Raw genomic sequence first — 17,926 nt, forward strand, 5'->3', positions numbered from 1 at the left:
TCAGTTTGCTCATCTGTAAAGTGGCAGGTTAGGTTAGAGGATCTTCCATCCAAATCTGTGAGCCTGTTCTCTCTAGTTTGTACCTGACTTTATTTGTTATCTGACTTTAAAACATCCGGTTTAGATGTGAGAGGTACAAATTATAACTCCGAGCTTTCTGAAACTTTGATGTGCAATCAGAGGATTTTCTGGGCTTTGGTCCCTCTGGGGCAGAAGAGATTGATTGGTCTGTGATAGGTTGGGCTTGTGTGGAAATGCTGACAGGTCTGGTCGTCCTCGGATTAGAACCCTCGGAGGGTTCTTGCTAGTGGGGTGTACCAAGCTGCTGGGTTCTCTTCCTCCCAGTGGTCCTTGATTGATTATGGAGCTCTGGATAATTCCCCCCAGTTTCTGGCCATGGTGAACCATGACCTGAGCCTTTTAGGGGTGTGGAGGGGAATTCCGGGGTCTTGGGGTAGCTGCGACCTGAACTGTGACTGGTTGGGTTTCCAGCAGTCAGACTGGTCAGAACCTGATCACCCAGGGGACAGCCAGGCCATTTGGTGGAGACCTGCTTCTCCTGCCCAGCGGACCAGAAGTGAAGGAGGGGTCAGGAGCCAGTGGTTTTGGAGGGGCCTGTAAGCCGGGAATTCAGGTTGAAGCTGGGTTCCCCTTGGCAGTGTAGTGTCCCTGGACGCCACAGGGATCTGAGCCCGGGCACTGTGGCTGCGACTTTGTCTCCACAAGGCAAGTCCCTGTACCACGGAGGCCTCTGAATGTTCTCTTACTGGAAGGCCAGGCTCAGGGAGATATGCTGAGCAGGGAGGGGTCTGAAGGAGAGAGAAGGGTGTGGGGGAAGAGCTAGCATTTGTGATTCTTCCCAGAAGCCAGTGCAGCTCTGTGAGCTTGCCGAGTCCTCCTGTGCCATCATAGCTGGGAGACCGAGGAGTGGACTTGGCCAGGGTTAGACAGCCTTTTAAGTGGCAGGGCTGGGATTTGGGCCCCAGTCAGTCTGACTTGGAGGCCTGCTTCTCTAACTAGCAGCTCCTCTGTCCCCTCTAGTGTGCCGCGAGTAGTCCTTCTGGGTAGGACCGGTGCTGGAGCCGTGGGGAATGCAGATGGAAGGAAGGTGTTCCTGCTGTTCTGGATTCTAGGGGGAGATAGACATGGTGCTAGTCCCAGCCCTGCCACCAGCCACTTGCGTGCCTTTGCTGAGCCACTTTGCCTCTCTAGGCCTCAGTTTCCCCAACTAGAAAATGAAGGGGGCTGATCTACTGAGCTATTTTGGCTTGTATTTGGAAGAGTCCAAGGAGAAGGCTCCATAGCTCAGGGGTTAGAGCACTGGTCTTGTATTTGGAAGAGTCCAGGCCTACAGGAATCCTCCTGTGGGTTTCAGCGGTGCTGGGGAGCTGAGAAAAGAGGGGTTCTACCTTTATCCTACCTCTCTCTCCTACGCCCGCCCCCCGCCCAGCTGCCCATCCTGACTGTTGCATAGATGAGGCTTTGGAGCAGGATTCTGTCCGGGCAGAGGATTCCATGATTAATCTAATTTGAAACATCTTGACGAGAGGAGCCTTTAGGGCCTGGCCAGCCCTGTTGTCCTGCGTGCGTGATTGGTGCAGCGAAATGCTGGGAGGGAAGGACCAGTGAGGGACAGCAGGAGATCTGGGAGGAGGCATGCCCGACTTTCCCCTCCCTCCATTCTCTTTCTCCCCCTCCCTCATCAGCTGGTAGGTCACTACCCAGCATGGGCTAAACTCTAGGCCAGGTCATGTTTCAGGGCACCCAGAGGGAGGAGGAATACAGCTCCTTGGGGATGGTGAAGGTGGAGAAGCTAGAGAAGCTAGCTATGCCTCAAGAGTTAGGGAACCCCCAGACCGTCGCCCCTCTGCTCTCTGACTGCCCTGCCCTGAAGCCTGGCCTTGTCCGGGGGGCAGTGTCTACAGGGACGGGGCTGTGGCCAGAGCTTTGCTGTCCTTGCGGTAGATCAGATACCAGTGTCCCTCCCAGTGTGGTTCATACCCTTGAGGGCCGTGTCCAGTGGGGAAGGAGGGGAGGTGCCCAAACACCGAATCCTTTCTCGGGTTCTTCAGGCAAATGACAGTGTGTTGCCAGAGCTCCGCTTTTACATCTGCCCGAAGTCCACTTCCTACGAAGAGAGTTACTAGGAGTTACTAGAATCTGATAGTTGTAAAACGAAATGAGCAGTCCCGGCGTGCCTGCGGAGTCTGGGCGTCTCTGCTGAGCAGTCTGCCCGCGCACAGCACTTGGCAGCATGTGAGACTCCCGCTGGCCGCATCCTTCGGCACGTCCTGCGATTTTTGGAAGGATGCTTTGTTTTCAAGCACCCTTAGTGCTGCCTTCACTTTGTCCTGGCTCTTTATTGCTGCCTTTTTGGTATTCTTTTTTTTTTTTTTTTTTAAATCATATAAATTACTGTTGTTTTGTGCTTTGTTGATGGTTTTGTTCTTTTTATTTGGTGCATTTTGGCTATTTTGGTTATTTTGTTTCTTTCACAGAGTTCTTCTTCCTCTGGGAAAGTGAGAAAGGAGTGGGGTGGGTCACAAGACCTTGGTCCCACCCAGGAAGGATGGGTCAGAACAGCTAGTGTTCCGCTGAGTTACGTCTCGGGAGCTCCTGTCTGGTGCTCGTCCTAGACAACCGTTTAGTTCTCTGTGTGGAAGCCTGTTCTCGCCCTCCCCTCCAGGAGCAGCGGGGTCAGCCTTCTGTACCTGAGCTACCCTGAAAATACGTTTACTATTCTATTTTATTTTATTTTATTTTATTTTAAGATTTTTTTTATTTGAGAATGAGAGGGAGAGCAAGTGTGAGCGAGAGCGAGAGTGAACACAGGTAGGGGGGAGGGGCAGAGGCAGAGGTAGAAGCAAGCTCCCTGCTGAACAGGGAGCTCGATGTGGGACTCGATCCCAGGACCCTGGGATTGTGACCTGAGCCGAAGGCAGATGCTTAACCGACTGAGCCCCCCAAATGCCCCATTTACTTATTCTCTTTTAAAAGTAACGTTCATAAAAGAATATCTGAAAACTACATTAAAATAGAAAAAAGTTATCCTTCTACTACTACACAAACATGAACTCCTTCATTATCTTCTAATATTTTCCCAGCACGCAGCTTGTTAAAAACTTAGGCGAAGTTGGAGTTATGCCACATATTTAAAACATCCTCAGTCTCTCTGTGCATATCAAAATATGAACTTGAACATTTAAGCTCGAAGAATGAAAGAAATGGTGCAAGTAAAGCAGTGTCATGACATTCTCTGTTGATGTGACTCATCACCGTTTTCTGTGTGATCATAGTTTTGAAAAATTTTTGAATGGTTCCACTGAGCAGATGAACCTTAGTTCACTTTATCATTTCCCTGTTCTCAGCTACCTGGCACTTCGTGTCTTTTTCTGCAGTCATAAATTATACTGAGATTAATATCCACATACATAGAGATAATTTTCTCTAATTAGGATTATTTCCTTATAACTCCCCATGGGTGGAGTCACAGGGCCAAAGGTGACCCTTACAAAGGGGTCTTGTGTTGGATGCCCCCTACCCCCATGTCACCAGCCTGCACGTGGGAGGTCTGCACGATTTTCTCTGCTCACAGCTGTCTGACCTCTCAGGAGGACCTCAAGCCGCCACTCGTGAGTGTCAGCACAGTTGCCATCCCCTTGACAGGGCAGGAAGCAAGGAGCTGAGGCCAGGGCACTTCTCTGAGTCCTAGGGCATGCTGGGTCTCCCGGCCTGGGTTCTGGTGACCTGTTGCATGCTCATTCTGACGGCCAGACCTGCAGGGCCAGCCTTGCACACCCGTATAGCCCCTTGAAGCTTACAAAACCTGGTTTTCTCTCTCCTCTCCTTGGCTCCTCGCTGCAGCCTTGTGGAGAGGGCCCGGCTGGGCTTTGTGGGGGGTGGGTAACCCTGTGTGTTTTGCTCTGATTGTCCCCCCTGCAGCAGCATCCCCTAGACCGTGTCTGCAGAGTGAGGACTGTGATGGCTCTGATTCTGGTCAGAGCTCGTTTTCCTTCCGCTTGCATGTTGGAGGGGTCGCGTGTGGCTGGCTGGCCAGTCCTGCCACCAACATGCAGCCACTCTTCTCCCCACTCACACCCATGAGGCTTTTATGTCCTCCTCTTAGTGGTGTTAGCTGTGTCACCATTGGATGTGTCTTTATGCAATGGAAAAGAAAACATTTTTTGCCCAACTGGAGCTGGAGGGAGCAAAGAACAGCCCCTCTGGGACTGCCGGCTTCCCCTTCCTGTGTCACGCGGCTCCAAGGGGCTGTTGGCTCCTGCTTAGCAACAGGGGCCATAAAAACAGGCGTCACCGAGGCTGAGCTGTGATGCCCGGTCCATGGTTGTGGTGTTCTCCCTGGCCAGGGAGGGCGGGTGCCCAGACAATCAGCAGTGGGTAAGGCTGGCGAGAGGCCCCAGGAGTCTCTCCTGGAAGGTTCTCCTGTCCTGGGTCAACCTTTTGCCAATAGACATCCTTTGCCAAGGGTCTAGTGTGTGCGTGGTGTGATGCTGGCTACTCTGGTGTCTCAGAGATGTTTGCCAGGTTGCTGCTGCCAGGCTCATGGCAGTGGGATGGGTTACATAGTCCGGCAGTTAGGGTGGGACATCAAGAAAACCACAAGGGAGGGGCGCCTGGGTAGCTCAGTAGGTTAAGCGTCTGCTGCCTTCAGCTTCGGTGATGATGATCTCTAGGTCTTGGGATTGAGCCCTGCATCGGGCTCCTGCTCAGCAGGGAGTCTGCTTCTCTCTCTCTTTCTCTCTCCCTCTGCCCCTTCCTACCATTCATTCTCTCTCTCTCTCAAATAAATAAAATCTGTTAAAAAAGAAAGAAAACCACAGGGGAGAGCCACACAATGCTGAGCGTTTCAGAAAAGGATGACTCCCAGGCATTTGGCATGAAGGAGGAGGGCTTCATGGAGAAGGTGGTACTTGAGGTGGGCTTTGAAGGGTGGGTGAAGGGTCATTGTTTGAAATGGGTAGTGAGCAGCTGAGGCAGTTGGGAAGTTAGGGTGTGCATTTGGGAAAGGGCACACCACTTGTTTTGATGACCGTCAGAGCCCACAGTGGAAAGTACTGGCAAAAAAGATGGGCAAAGGAGGTTGGCATGTGCCATGGAGGCTTGGATGCCAGGCTGAGGGGGCTGGCCCTTCTCCACAGGAGACAGAACTTTTGTGGGCATTTTTGACATGGAGGAACCTGACCAGACTTGTGCTTTTCGAAGGCTGATGTGTCTGAGATGGGGAGTGGATCGCTGTGGGAGATAGTGGGGTCCAGCTGCATACCCTTACTGAGTGTTGGCTGGGCTGGGCATTATGGGTGGGCTGTAAGAGACCCACATGTGGACTCGCTGGCCTCAAGCAGCAGCTAGTCCAGAGTGTACCCGTGTATATGCGTGTGTGCACGTGCACCTGTGGGTACCAGGCACATGTAGAGATGCAGAAGGTGAGGCCTGGCAGGCGTCCCCAGCCTTTGCATGAGAGCCCAGGGGCCAGAGGTTATGATGCTGGCACTGCACTGGCTGCTGTAAGGACAGTTAGGACCTAACTTGCAGCTTTGAGCAGCTCAGTGGGTCCAGAACAAGAGGAAGTAGAATTATGAGAGTAGGCAGAGCAGACAGTCTTCCATTTGGAGCTCCAGGTAGGGGGTTGTAAACTACTGCAAAATCACACAAATATGCCTGTCACAAAACCCCTTGCCTGGCAGTCCTTTGCACTTTAGTGTGAATTAGCCCCATCTGATTGCTTTCCTCTGAACACTGAATTCAGATAGATGCTCCAAGGGAATAAGATGAGAAACATATTTGTTGGCTAAAGAAATGAGGTTGAGGGAAGGGTGGAAGGGAAGAAGAAAGGGTATTTTGGAGCCCAGGGTACTCCTCAGCCTTTTGTAGGTAGGCTTAGCCTTATGTTGACAAACCCCTGAATCCAGGCAGAAGGAAGTTGGGAGGAGGGAGGGTAACTAGCTGATTCAGGCCTTGGTGAGATCTGAGCCCTGGAACGGTCACAGAAACTCTGTTTTTCTCCTAGACCCCGTGTTCTTGCCCCTGGGCCCTGGAACCCAGGCCTCGGTGATAGAGCTAGGCTTTAGCCATACTGTGCCTCCACTCGGCTTCTGTAGACTAGCCTGGGCACTTGACCCTTTTTACCCTGGTTTCTGGTGGGTGAGGGGGACATAAAAAATTCCAGGTGATTGATTTCCTGATGAGCTTTGGGCAAAACCAGCTCCGTATGACATAGGTGGTTTATATACCTTGGGCCCTAGTGGAGTGTGGGGCAGCTGCTCGCTTGGGTCCGTGACCTTTGTTGGCTTGCCTCCCTGTGGGTTGAGGAGCGAAGCCTTTCCTGACTCGGCCTGTGGTGGGGATTGGCACCTCCAGGGTCAGGATTCCTGTGGGCGCTGGCCATGAGTTGTGCCAGCAGCGCTTGTGTCTAGACCCCTCTGTGTGCCTGGGAGGAGTCAGGTGGGGCCATCCTTGGGGTGTAAGGACTGGTCACTCTGCCTGGCTCTGTTTAGGCCACCCTGAGGAGGGTGCATTTGAAATGAGGAAGAGAGTGTCTCTGCCTATCTAGGGACAAAGCACCCATCAGTTGCAGCCCCTCATTTTTATAAAGGATGCTCGTGTCCACCTATATAAGGGGGGCACAGCAGACACTATGACCCCATTTTTCAACAAGGGAATTGAGGCACGGAGAGGGGGAGAGATTTCCAGGGTCATAGCACCTGCCTGAGCAAGGACAGGACCGGGGTTCCCTGACTCCCAGCCAGTGTTGTCCACAGTCTGCTCTTCTCACTCCCATGTGTACCGAGGGTGTCCCTACACTTCCCCGGCTTGGGTTAGAGGCTGGCCCAGCTCTGTTGCTCACATTTCCAGGCTTACCTTTCAGGCCCGGCCTCTGAGACAGTGTGGGAGGGTTCACATTTGTGGAAGCTTCTCTCTGTTTGCCTGTGAGTCAGTTAACCAAAAGTTGAGGGCCAGCTCTGCCCCTAGCCCTGTGCTGGCACTCTGGGGGTTACCTAGCCCCGTGCCTGGGGCTTTGGGGTGAGCAGAGAACACTCAGTTCTGCCTCAAGTGAGGCACAGCTCGGTCAAGGTGAGGAGGCAGACAATTCTGGAGAGACAGCAGAGCTTTCGGCTCCATTGTGAGGAAGGACTTGTGGGTGCACTGGAGGCATCCGAGCTCAGCTGCTCCCCATCATAGCCTTCTCCAGCCTGGCTTTCCTCTTCTGCGAACTGGGGGTAACTTGACCCTTTCTTCTTTGCTTCCAGGCTATTGGGTGGAGAGGTCAGTGTGGGAAAGTATTGAATAGTGATACGTTGATGTTGGTGATGGTGATGATTGTGACTTCACGCAGGTGTTTCTTCAGGTCAGCTGCCCCCAGGGCAGTGGTTCCCAGACACAGCCGTTGAGGGACCCGTCCGGCTGTCCAGATCACCAACACCTGTCCCCCCCCACTTGACAGCAGGAGAAACCCAGTGCCTAGTGAGGTGGAGAGGACTGTGTAGGGTGCGCTGCCCAAAGAGGTGGTCCGGCCAGTTGTCCTGTCAGAGGCGGAGCAGGGTGTCCCATCGTCCCATTGCTGTATGACTGCTCGTCACACAGGGCCGATGACACTGAGTGGTGGGGAGCAGGGATTGTTGAAGGTGCTCGGGCACATCCGTTATCTATCAGTCTAGCCTCCTATCAGTTCTGTGCTGAAGCGGGAATCGAACAGGCCCTTTTCTACAGATGGACAACATGAAGCCCAGAGAAGGGGGGCCATTCGTGCAAAGTCATGTAGTGGCTAAGAGTTCTCTCCCAGCCTCCGTTTCCCCAGCTCGGCGAAGCAGGCGACGGGCTCCCTCAGCTGCTCTGTGCTCTCCAGCCAGGCATCCTCCGAGCGTTCCTGTGGCTCATGCTTCTCTGGACACGGGCCAGGAGCGCGCTGGCCGTGTAGGTGGTGTGTGAGTCTGCTTTCTGTGTGTGCCATAGTTTTCCGTTTGGTGTCCACCCTTCCAGATATTTGCACATGTGTGTGCGTGCGTGTGTGCGTGTGTCTTCACTTAAGTACATAGAGTCCCCTTTGGCCCTTGGCACTTTGGGCCTTTGCATCTTCTCTATGTCTGTCTCACTGTCTGTATTTATCCAAGTGTTGGATTTTTTACAAAAGTTTTAGATTTATAGGAAAATTATGAAGATAGTACCGGGAGTGGATATGTGCTCCACACCCACTTTTCCCCATTATTAACATAGTACCTTAGTATGGTGCGTTTGTTACCATTAGTAAACCAATATGAATACATTATTACTAACTAAAGCTCACGCTTTATTCAGTGTGCCTTAGCTTTAACCTAACGCCCTTTTCTGTTCCAGCATCCCATCCAGGACACCATATTACATTCAGTTGTCATGTCTCCTTAGACTTCCCTTGGCAGTGGAATTTTCTCCGACTTGCTTTATTGTTTTTGATGACCTTGACAGTTTTGAGGAGCACTGGTCAGATACTTTATAGAGTATCCCTCGGTTGGGATTTGTCTGATGTTTTTCTCATCATTAGCCTAGAGTTATGGCTTTTTGAGAAGAACACAGTGGTTAAGTGCCATTTTCACCCCATTGTATCCATGACACATTGCAGCATATCAAGAGTATGTGATTTATTACTGTTGATGTTGGCCTTGATCTCCAGGCTGGGCTAGTACTTGGTAGATTTCTCCACTGTAAAGTTACTCTCATTTGCCTCTGCCCATGCTTGAAGACTGTGGATGGCCATTTTTCAAAGGGTATGTGTCCATTGCTTGGGCCCCATCCCACACATCCTGCTGGTGACGGCTACCTCCTCACAATGCCAGCCATGGTCTGTGGGAGCCCAGAGACTTGGAAAGACTGCTTCACCATTCCAGAGGGTAGGCCCCATTCTATTGCATTGGTCAAGGGATGTTCATGTCCGAGCTTTCCTCGACTTCAGGCCCAGTGTTTGCAGGGCACACTGAGCCAGGCAGGTCTGAAGCAAGCTGAAAGGGGAGTGGGTATCTATCGGTATATATCACAGAGAAAAGGAGTTTGGGCTCAGGGTCAGACTGAGCTGGGTGCAGATTGCTACTCTGTGACTCACTAAACTCACTACTGTAGGAAGTTACTCGAAAGAGGCCATGTGGGACGATGGTTGAAAACATGGGCCAGGAGCCACTGTGCCTGTGTTCCCAGCAGCCCCATCACTGGCCTGTTGTCTGAGTCGGGTCAAGTTGCTGAACCTGTCTATGTCTATGGTTTTCTTCTCTGTAAAATGGAGATAACAGTTCACATCTCATGGGGTGGTTATGAGAGTTCAGTGGGTTAGTATACACAGCGGGCTTAGAATACATAACTTGCCACCTCTTTGGATTTCAGTTTCCCCACCTGTAAAATGGGGATAACAGGACTTGCTTCAGAGGATTGCCAGGACCTACGTGTAACAGCCCTTAGCACCGGGCCTGGCCCGTGGCGAGTGCCCAGGAGTTGTTGGCTGTTTGGGTGGCGATGAAGAGGCCTGCCTCCAAGCACAGCACCAAGGGTGTGGGGCTGGAGTTACTCCCAGACTCTCAGGCCATCCACTTCTGCCCTCTGGGAAGAGCTTCTGATATGGGATGTGGACATTTTCTGCATGATCCTGGGCAAAGCATGTCACCTCTTGTCTCCCGGCTGAGGAGTGCCATGTCTGACCTGCCTTCCTCTCAGGGTTACTGTGAGCTGGAAATGGGGCGATGCGGCTGAAAGCATTTCCTCTCCCTCACCCCCCAGAAGACCTTTCCACTAGTTCCCTGAATCAGGGCGCCTGAAATCTGCATCGTCCTAGCACAGTATCATCACCACCGCACACCGTCTTGCTCACGTTTCCTAGGGAGACTTACGTGTGCAGGGAGACCAGGCAAGGGCAAGGTGTTGCAAATTCCCCGAATGTGTAATCCTTGGGGCCTGAGCCTCCTCTGCCCCAGAGTCCCCTTCATGAAGCCCAGTGACACTTGCTGTCATAGAAGAGAATGACAAAGCTGGCTGGTTTGGAATCAGGGGTTGACTCAGACCTCCCACCTCCCCTTCTCCTGGCATCATGGGTGCTGTCACCCCAAGGGTCCTTATTTCAGCAGTCTGTTGCTGGGGCCTCGTTGTCCTGACGCTGGAGGCAGGCAGCTGGACTCTCTGGAGGACAGTCGTGAGTCCACTTCGGACTAGTGGCACTGGACGGGAGAGGCTAGTGTGGGACTCAGGGAATTCATGTGCAGGCGTAGCTTAGCCCAGGTTCACAGGCCCGTGTGAGAAAGAATGGAGGCCAGGCCAGAAAGCCTGCAGGCGGGGACAAAGCCAGAGTGGGGACATCCAGGCTGGCAGCGCTCCACTCGTTTATTGATTCTTTCATTCATACTTGGAAATGCTGAGGTCAGCAGACAGACTTCAGAAGAAAGCCTTTAAAATTGCATTGTTTTTTTTCTTAAGTGAGATTTGGCAAATGTAGTAAAAGCGTATTCAGTTTGGATTTCTCTGTTCTGTGTTCTTTGTATCTTTACTTACTACCATGGGAGGTCTTTAATGCTCTGTACTCTTCTTTCACGGCAGTTTCCTAAAATAGAGAATAAAGGCTGGTTTGTGGAACTTCATAATTTTGTTCAGTTTGAAACCAAATCGGAAATCTCTAATCAATGTTTAGTTATCCATCAGTGAAGCAGACATGCGTCTAATGGGAAGGGGCCTGTAGGGGGATGTTTGTGCATTCTGGAACCTGGGGTTTGGAGGAGAAGGAGTGAGAATTTTGGCCTATTCTCCACCCCTCCCCCCATCAGCCTCAATATCAGGAGAAAGCAGAAACAAGGGGCCCCTAAACTCATTGATACTGTTTTAGATGGTTTTCCCATCTCTGAAATCCTTAGTGTGAAAGCGCTGGCCAGCACGTGCCCGTACCCACAGTTAGTTCTGTGGCCTCTGCTTACTTCAGGGCTAAAGTGGTCTGAGGACAGATGGGGGTGGTTTAGTGTGAACGTGGGGTCAGCCACCCTGGGAGTGAGTTCTCACTCTGCCCCTTGCTATCCTAGCCATCAGATGTAGGGGAGAGGGAGAGCTGCTCCCTTCCCTGATTCCTCCCCAGAGGAGGGCAAAACAGAATCTGATTCCAGGACCGTGTTTACTAGTGGACATGGCCCCTGTGTAAAAGGTCGCATATATGAGTTTGGCTTTCCTTCTCTGTGGAGTTTTCTTCCCATTCTTGAGGCAGGAGACGTGAGCTGAGACAGGGCTGCCTCAGAAGGATGGGGTGGGGAAGGTCCCTCATGCTTCCTTCAGCTGGAGAAGAACGAGGTCTTACCGAGACTTTGAGCCTCAGCCATATTCTCCCACCTGGCTTGCCAGAGAATTCTCCATCACACCCAGCTAATAATAAAGTGGTCCTTGACTTCCCGACCTGCTGTTACTCCTACTGTCTATCCGTGTCTCAGAACCCTCCTTAGGAGTAGGGGTCACTGGTCCCTCTCTGAGTTCTCTGGCCAGAAGAACACCTAGTACAGGCGGTAACTTGTTTGAGGTGCGGATGCATTGTTTAGAGAATGGGGATAATGATTGTGCACACATGGTAGGGTTGTGACAAAGGCTGGCGGAGACCGTGCGTAAAGCGTCGTAGTGCCTCCACACACATGGCGTCCGTGCTTTTCCTCTTGGAGGCCCAGGTACATATCAGCAAACCCCAAATCTCTAAGTACTGAAGTAAAGAAAGTGTAGCTTGCTTCAACCCAGCATTTCTCAAATACAACTTATTCCCGACCACCTTTTGAGGAATACCCATTCACATTCTGAGACAGGGCTGTTTCACAGAACTCACTTTAAGAAGTGCTGCCCTCAAATAAGGGTAATAACTAAACATCCCACCGTGGCTGTTGTCTCTGCTGGGGCGGGGGCCCGAAGCCTCAGCCTGCAGGGAGAGGCCCATCCTGTCAGGGTTTCCTCTTCTCCCTGCAGCACGGCCAACGGGACGTGTCATGGGGTATGGCATTTTCATTAGTCATTGCTTCGTTGCTTAGACCATGACTCCCTCCCTAAGTGTCATACTTGTGTTTGCCTCAGACCCAGAAGCATTAAGGAATCATGAATCATGGTGGAGACCCTGGGGACAGAGTTGTTTAGAAGGACGGAGATTTATGTCTGGTGCCACTCTGTAAGCAGGACACCCTCATGGCACTGACAAACTGGACTGTTTCAGAGGAGGTGACCCAGAGGGTGGCTGAGGGATCTTGAAATCAACCCTTGAAGGAACCGGGCCTCCACACCAGAGAAGACTTGCCATTTTCTGAAGGACTATCCTGAAGAGAGGAAGCGGGCCTGTTCTTTTATGGCCCCGAAAGGCAACACCAGGCATAGCTGACTAGAAGTTCGAACTGAGTCACCACCTCTCTGTAAGCCCGTGGGCAAGGCTCCTTCCTGCCTAGATGGTAGGTCCTCACCTAAAGACTGGGGGATTGGCTAAAGATCCAGCATGCAGCCTGGCCACCTCGGGCCATGGGCTGTATAAGCTGGCCCTCTTATTGTTCCAGGGGCTTTCAGTGGGAGTGTGACCTGGGGACTATCTGTCCCGGGCTCATAGTTCTTGGTTCCATGTGTTTCTGTTGCTCGTGGTGCCCGCCTGGCCTGAAGGCCCCAAGAGCTGTGAGGTCAGCTCAGCAAACACCGAGCTCTACGCTGTTCACTCACCCGCAGCTGCACCAGCTTCTGTCCGGGCCACCCTCCCCGTGGAAATCCCCAGGGCCTGCTCCCTCGCCTCCTTCCGATCTTTGTCCACTTGTCACCTCCTCAGTGAGGCATCCCTGACCGCCCCGTGTAAAATTATACTCCTCTCCTCTAGAGTGCTCATGTCTGACTTTATTTTCATTTTTCTTCATAGTCCTTATCACCATCTGCTGGAGAACATAATTTACCTTTTTTTTTTTTTTATTGTCTCTTTCCTCCGCCCAAATGTAGTCACCATGAGGGCAGGACATTTTTATGCATTTTGTTCACTCTTGTGCTCCCAGTGCCCAGAAAATGTCAAGCACATAGACATTTCGTAAGTATTTGTCAAGTGAATTAAATGAGTGCATTTTTCTCAGGCTTGTATCTTGAATGAGTTTTGCGGGTGACCTCAGAATGGGGAGCCTTATGAGTACATTTACTTAAGCCCATTTCAGACTGCCTAGGGATGAAATCCAGCAGCTTCCAATAAGCAGCATAGAAACGGGATGTTTCTTGTGGGTTAGTCACCACTAAGAGCTTGAATTGAATTTTCTGGACAACCATTTCTTGATGGGTGCCCAAAGCCTTGAGGAGACACAGCAGATGCTAATTTCCTGGTGTATCAGACAGTGCCCCAATCGCCAGGGCTCGGTGTGGTGTGATGTGCAGGAGTTCTTGCGTGGAAGAAAGCAAAAGGAGAAACAGATATCCAGGAACTCGCCTGAGTGAAAACATCTGAGCAAATACTGAACAAAGGTTATAAACACGTGTCCAGTGATTTTAGTAAAAACTATTCTCTGGCAGCTCCCATGGAGCAAATTTGAGGCATTTGAGTCCCTTATTCTGAAGAGGGACAGCTGAGCAGATCTGTCATAAAGTGCTTAAAATAGTAACGTGATGTGGACCACTTTCCACTGATGCCAGAAGCTCTTTGTAAGCTGATGAAAATAGTTGCCAAGCTGATTTTGAACGGTAATATTTTCCATTTTGGTCTCCTCTATTAGATTCTATCTTTTTTTAAACTTTTCAAGATCCTCTTTGGAATTCTTGGTTACCAAAGGCACGAGCCAGTGTTTATTATTGTCAGGAGGTCAAGCAGCCTTTATTTTAGGCATCTCGTCACCTGTGAAGGGTTGGCTGTTCCCCCACCAAGTGCAGGGCACTGGGGTGGGTGCTGCTGCCTAGCCCTTGCAGAGCTCACCTTCTGGTTTGGGGGAGAGCCCATGTGGGGGGACGCTCCCAAAGCCAGAGGTCGGGGTCTGCAGCACTGGGCCTGGACTTAAGGGAGATCATGTGGGGCTGTTTGCATGGAGAGTGGACCAGATACCGTCAGTCCTGTCAGAATTCAGAGGGCAAGCTTCACTGAGGAGGGCAAGGAAGGTCTGTGCCAGCCTTGAAGGCTGAGGAGTTGAGGGTTGGGGAAGAGAAGGGCATCATCTGTCACAGCAGGAAATCAGCGTTCTGGGCAAGGGGTGTGCTGGGCATCCTGGGTCTCAGCCTGGGCAGAGGCCTCTTCAGTGGTGTGAGATCCCGGATGTGCTGGACAAGCACCTTTGGGGTTCGCATGAAGTGTGCCCCTTTTTTTCTGTCCTACCTTTGTGCACGGTCCCCTGGCAGGAGAGTACTCCATCTCTTGACTCGAGCCACGTACGGACTTGCTGACGACCAGGGCCTGTTGGTTAACCATCTTGGATGGAGTCTTGGGCCTGTTCTTCCTTTCTCTTCCCCACCCGCTTACTCTGGCTTCTGGAGATCCCTTGGGGAAGGTTCCTGGCTATGCCTGGGCATCCAGCGGGAGAGCTGCAGGGAGGGTGCCTTACTCCTCTCGTCTGGCCTGTTGCCCCCTGCAGCATCGTTTCTTGCTGCTCCGTGTGTCCATCCCGTGCTCCAGCCAAAGTGGCTGCCTGGAATTGTTCTTGGTCAAATGCACACTCTGCTCTGCTGCTTCCTGGGCTGGAAGGCCTCCCGCAAGCACCTGATCACAGGGCCCCCAGAGGGCAGGCTCTGCAAGCATGCAGTGTCAGCATGGTGGCCTCTGCCTGGTCCTTTGGGGGTGTGGGAACCCCATGAGAATCCTAAGTCAGGCATGTGACATGATGTGAAGCCGGACTTTTTATAGACTCTGAAAGGCTTTGGGGGTGGGGTGGGGGAGGATGATTCCCATCAGGTGTGGATACGAACTCTCAGCCGCCGAGTGATTCCACTGCGTAGACTCGGCTCGGAGGGTGTGGTGTTCTGATGGCAGAACGCTGTTTCAGGAGCTGCTCGTCTCCAGGGGAGCTGTCCCAGGCCTCCGCACCTTCAGCCTCTGCTTTTCCACTTCGCTCCCTCGTACCAGCTTCGTGCCTTGGTTTGGGACTGACTCCTTAACCGGGCTTACCCGCTTCCCGCCCTCACATCTGAGGCTCTGGGACAGAACTGCTCCCTGAGAAGTGAGTGGGCCTGTGGGATGCAGTGGGTCATGGTTTCCCTTCTGTGTTGAGTTGGGGTAGTCAGACACAATATTGATTTTCTTAAAAGCATCATCTATCACGTAATAAAGTTTGTCCATTAGAGTCATTAGTCACAGAACTGTGAAGTTGAGGGAGCTCACAGTGCCTGGAACAGCAGCGAGCTTCTGACTGAGGTGGCTCACCTCAAGTGACCTCCCTCTTGCAAGCCTTCTGGTCCTGACTGGCTGTGACCTCTACATGCCCTCCTTCCTTACTCTTCCCCCTTCCCCCTCTCTTCTTTCCTGTCTCCTTCCCTTAGGAGAAAGTGAGGCTCTTTCGAGTCAACCCAAGAAGAAGGATTATTATGGGAGGGCTGGGAGCGAGAGGCTGGAAACTTGGGCCAGCCCTGGGGACCTGTCAGTTTTGGTGATTCTTTCTCTTTCTCTCTCTCTAATGGTATCTTTGTTTCTGTCTGCACTTCTCCATTTTTATTCTCTCTACAGCTGCTTTTTAAAAATGTGTTTTTTTCTGTTCCCACGGAACTGAAGCTTGCATGAGGCTTTGGTTTGTTCTGACTTCCCCAAATCAGGGAGCATGTCTTGGTATTTTCCATTTCAGATCCTGCAACAGACTCTTCTGGCCAGTCCAGAGGCCATAAATTGTTGATTTTTTTGTTTCTGTTGACCCATTCAGCTGGGGCCACAGCAGGTGGGACCATGTGGCACCAAACCCGGCCACCTGGGCCTGCCTCTTCGGCAAGGGTGTGGGAGGTGGGCTGGCATGCGATTGTGCCCTCGGCTACAGAGCAGTCATTGATACCTCTTATTGGAGGGGAGGGCACAAGGTGTAGATCCTCTGTGGGTTTTGCTCTCATGACTTCATTTTCTAGTGGAAGAATGAGAAATTCTTGTCCTACAACTATCATCCATCATGGAGGGTGTCGTAGGCAGCCTCTAAGATGGCTCACTGTGATCCCTACCTCCTGGCGTTCGTGCCCTCCGCGTGAGGACTGGGCTTATTGCTGTGCTTCTAGCGAACAGCATATGGCAAAGTGGTGGCATAACAACTCTGAGATTATGTCACGAGAGACTATAGCTTCCATCTTGGATACTTTTCTCTCTCTGAGCCCAGGCTCTGGAGGAAGCCAGCTGCCAGGTTAGGAGCTGCCCTGTGGAGAGGCCTGCGTGGGAAGGAACTGACATCTCTGTCTGACAGTCAAGAGGACCTGAGGCCCACCAGCAGCCCCATGAATGAACTGTGAGGTGATTGCAGCCTGTGAGCCAGCAGCATCTGGCTAAGCCGTGTCTCTGGAACTGGGAAATAATAAACGTTTGTTGTATTCAGCTGCTAAGTTTGGGGTTAACTTGTTATGCAACAAGAGATAACTGGTACAGGGGCATGTGAGCACAGAGCTGTGGGAGTGCAAAGGAGGTGCACCTTTGGGTCAGGAACTTGGGGAGGGCTTTGAGAAGGATGTGGTATTTGAGCGAGGCCTATCTTTTTTCCGTAGAGTGGAGTACGGACTAGGTCTGGCACTCATTCTGTATCGCCTCTGAGAGCCCCCGTATCTTCAGCTGAAGAAGGGCAGGGTTTCCTGTTTCCTTGAGCCTCCCGCTCGGCCCGACGTGTGGCGTCTCTGACGAAGGCTGGGTCTCCGAGGCCCTGGTGGCCTCCCTCACAGCACGGTCGCCCGTGTGTGAGGCTGCTTAGTATCTCCTCGGCTGGTGAGAGACTGACGACTTGGGGGTGACAGCCCTGGCCCTGCAGGTGCTCCTGAGACCTGTGCTGTCTGAAAGTCTGCTGGGCCAGCTTCTCACCAGCTCAGTTGTGGGCCCTGCCCTCAGTGGCCCTTCCAGAAAGAGGCTGGTTCAGCCTCTGCCAAATGGGTCTGAAGACCTGTGTTAAAGTCCCGTTTCTCCTACTGATGTGGTGGCCTTAAGCAAGGTACTGCGTGTCCTCTCTGGGACTTTTTTTTTTTTTTAAGAGCTATATATTTATTTTAGAGAAAGAGAGCATGGGTGGGAGGAGCAGAGGGAGAGGGAGAGAGAATCTCAATTAGATTCTGCGCTGAGTGCAGAGCCCATCGCAGGGCTTGACCTCACCATCCTGAGATCACGGCCTGAGCTGAAACCAAATTCAGATGCTTAACCAACTGCTCCACCCAGGTGCCCTGGGACTTTTTAAAAATTACTTTTCCACCTTTTATTAATTTCAAATATATATACGAGTAGAGAGACTAGCATAATGAACTCCTGCGTATCCATCACCCGGCTTCAATAGTTTTCAACTCATGGTCTATCTTATTTTATCTGTCCTTCCACCCACTGTCCTTCTCCCTCAAACCTGTGTTTTTCAATGCAAGTACCATTTATGATATTTCATTTTCAAATACTTTGATAAGTATCTTGGACAGATAAGTACTCTTACTATAACCACAGTGTCTTTACCATATTGAGCAAAATTAATAGTAATTCCTTACTCTCATCTCCTATTCAAGCAGCGTTCACATTCTTCAGTTGTCTTAAAAATGTGTTTTCATTGGTTTGTTCAAACCAGGGTCCAGGCAAGGGCTAGATGTCTTTTAAGTCTTTCTTTCTCTCTTGCTCTTTTTGTAAATTAAACTTTAATTAAAAAAAATTATTTTTATTTGAGAAAGTGGGAGAGGTAGAAATAGGCTCTCCTCCGAGCAGGGAGCTCAATGTGGGGCTCGATCCCAGGACCCCGGGATCATGATCTGAGTGAGCTAAGGCAGACACGTAGCCGACTGAGCCACCCAGGTGCCCCTAAACTTT

At 51.5% G+C, this 17,926-nt stretch overlaps 1 protein-coding gene across 2 annotated transcripts in view; it reads left to right on the forward strand.

Annotated features, from left to right (window-relative positions):
• XXYLT1 (xyloside xylosyltransferase 1) overlaps positions 1–17,926 on the forward strand; it is a 214,194-nt gene that overhangs the window by 29,097 nt on the left and 167,171 nt on the right. The window lies entirely within an intron of this gene.

This window comes from Ursus maritimus, unplaced genomic scaffold (assembly GCF_017311325.1).
Source record: "Ursus maritimus isolate PB19 unplaced genomic scaffold, ASM1731132v1 scaffold_4, whole genome shotgun sequence".
NCBI classification, from domain to species: Eukaryota; Metazoa; Chordata; class Mammalia; order Carnivora; family Ursidae; genus Ursus; species Ursus maritimus.